This window comes from Oncorhynchus gorbuscha, linkage group LG02 (genome assembly GCF_021184085.1).
Source record: "Oncorhynchus gorbuscha isolate QuinsamMale2020 ecotype Even-year linkage group LG02, OgorEven_v1.0, whole genome shotgun sequence".
NCBI lineage: Eukaryota > Metazoa > Chordata > Actinopteri > Salmoniformes > Salmonidae > Oncorhynchus > Oncorhynchus gorbuscha.
Genome location: NC_060174.1, coordinates 2,722,115 through 2,724,614, shown reverse-complemented (window position 1 = coordinate 2,724,614; position 2,500 = coordinate 2,722,115). Strand labels below are relative to the sequence as shown.

Here is a 2,500-nt window from a genome sequence, read left to right as displayed (position 1 = left end):
TAGATGACGTGCCCAACAACGCAGAGAGAAAGAACACAGAGACAACAGACACACAGGATTAAATAGACTAAAAACGATTCTAAATGTAGGGAGCAGGATGTCATTTGGGACGTCGGAAGATCTATATGAAACGGGTGGTGTACCAAGGAACATACTGCTTCCTACTCACTAGAGCAATGATGTCATCCACTGACGAGTCAAAGATGTTCCTCGTGGACGTTTCGTTCGGAGCGTCGAGCCATAAACTCCATTGTACAGAAATAACTTTACTGCTGTGAGTTGAGGCTGCAACATTGCGGCCGTAAACAGAGCAGTAAATCATGTTGAGTTGAATGTCCCGTGGCAGAGAGAATGTGTTTGGCACCTGACAGATGACATGACACACACACTGACCTAACGTCCTCCTAGGACTGTGTGTGTGTGTGTTTGCGTGTGCGTGTGCGTGTGTGTGTGCGTGTGTATGTGCGTGTGCCTTGCCTGCCTTCCCTAGGCTACGTGTCTCTGTAATCCATCTTCAGTGGTTTTAGAATAGAGCAGAAGACTACGTGATGGCTCTCTGAAGACTAGGTGATGGCTCTCTGAAGACTAGGTGATGGCTCTCTGAAGACTAGGTGATGGCTCTCTGAAGACTAGGTGATGGCTCTCTGAAGACTAGGTGATAGCTCTCTGAAAACTAGGTGATGGCTCTCTGAAGACTAGGTGATGGCTCTCTGAAGACGATGTGATGGCTCTCTGAAGACTATGTGATGGCTCTCTGAAGACGATGTGATGGCTCTCTGAAGACTAGGTGATGGCTCTCTGAAGACGATGTGATGGCTCTCTGAAGACGATGTGATGGCTCTCTGAAGACGATGTGATGGCTCTCTGAAAACTAGGTGATGGCTCTCTGAAGACGATGTGATGGCTCTCTGAAGACTAGGTGATGGCTCTCTGAAGACTAGGTGATGGCTCTCTGAAGACGATGTGATGGCTCTCTGAAGACTAGGTGATGGCTCTCTGAAGACGATGTGATGGCTCTCTGAAGACGATGTGATGGCTCTCTGAAGACTAGGTGATGGCTCTCTGAAGACTAGGTGATGGCTCTCTGAAGACTAGGTGATGGCTCTCTGAAGACTAGGTGATGGCTCTCTGAAGACTATGTGATGACTCTCTGAAGACTAGGTGATGGCTCTCTGAAGACAATGTGATGGCTCTCTGAAGACTAGGTGATGGCTCTCTGAAGACGATGTGATGGCTCTCTGAAGACGATGTGATGGCTCTCTGAAGACTAGGTGATGGCTCTCTGAAGACTAGGTGATGGCTCTCTGAAGACTAGGTGATGGCTCTCTGAAGACGATGTGATGGCTCTCTGAAGACGATGTGATGGCTCTCTGTCATCCTGCCTCCTACCTTTTCAGACTAGACTTCAGAATAACGAATTCGAGTTTTTTAGGATTCTTGAGTCTTCATATGAGTCTCTGTTGATCATAAAGCGCTCCAATTCACTATTTTAGATATTAATGCACCAATAAACGTAAACCTAGGCATAATGTAAACGTGATGATTCATGCTAGAGAGGTTCCTCTATGGACATGGATGATGGAGGGCCTTAAAAGGACAATAAAACAGTCTATCCTTAAATCCCATCTAAGCTCAGGCTTTCCCAACACAGACACCAATAGGATAGAGCATTCAGTCTTCCTGTTGCTGAGACTGAGGGTTTTACAACTCAGCCCGGAGGGAAATAAAACTGTCCATAATTAGCAATTACCACATTTGACTCTCCTCACCCACCCAATTAGCTCGTTCCAGCCTCGTTACAGCCTCGTTACAGCCTCGTTACAGCCTCGTTACAGCCTCGTTCCAGCCTCGTTCCAGCCTCGTTCCAGCCTCGTTCCAGCTGCAGCCTTGCCTTTGTTTTCAGCACATCTTACATCGATAGAGATCAGAGAACGCCAGAGGGGATGCAGATGGTCAGACGTGAGCGTGCCACGTATCAGACGACCAGAGAACACACTACAGAGAACACACTACAGAGAACACACTACAAAGGGCACACTACAAAGGGCACACTACAGAGAACACACTACAGAGAACACACTACAGAGAACACACTACAGAGAACACACTACAGAGAACACACTACAAAGGGCACACTACAAAGGGCACACTACAGAGAACACACTACAGAGAACACACTACAGAGAACACACTACAGAGAACACACTACAGAGAACACACTACAGAGAACACACTACAGAGAACACACTACAAAGGGCACACTACAGAGAACACACTACACAAAGGGGAACCCTAACTTGCTTCCAGCAAACAGTACCACACATCTATAGAGATTAGAGATAACCAGAGAAGATTCACACCACAGGGTACCTCCACATCTATAGAGATTAGAGATAACCAGAGAAGATTCACACCACAGGGTACCTCCACATCTATAGAGATTAGAGATAACCAGAGAAGATTCACACCACAGAGTACCTTCCACATCTATAGAGATTAG

The 2,500-nt window shown here is 46.7% G+C and overlaps 1 protein-coding gene across 1 annotated transcript in view; it reads right to left on the bottom strand.

Annotated features, from left to right (window-relative positions):
- dpt (dermatopontin) overlaps window positions 1-2,500 on the bottom strand; it is a 24,335-nt gene that overhangs the window by 21,245 nt on the left and 590 nt on the right. The window lies entirely within an intron of this gene.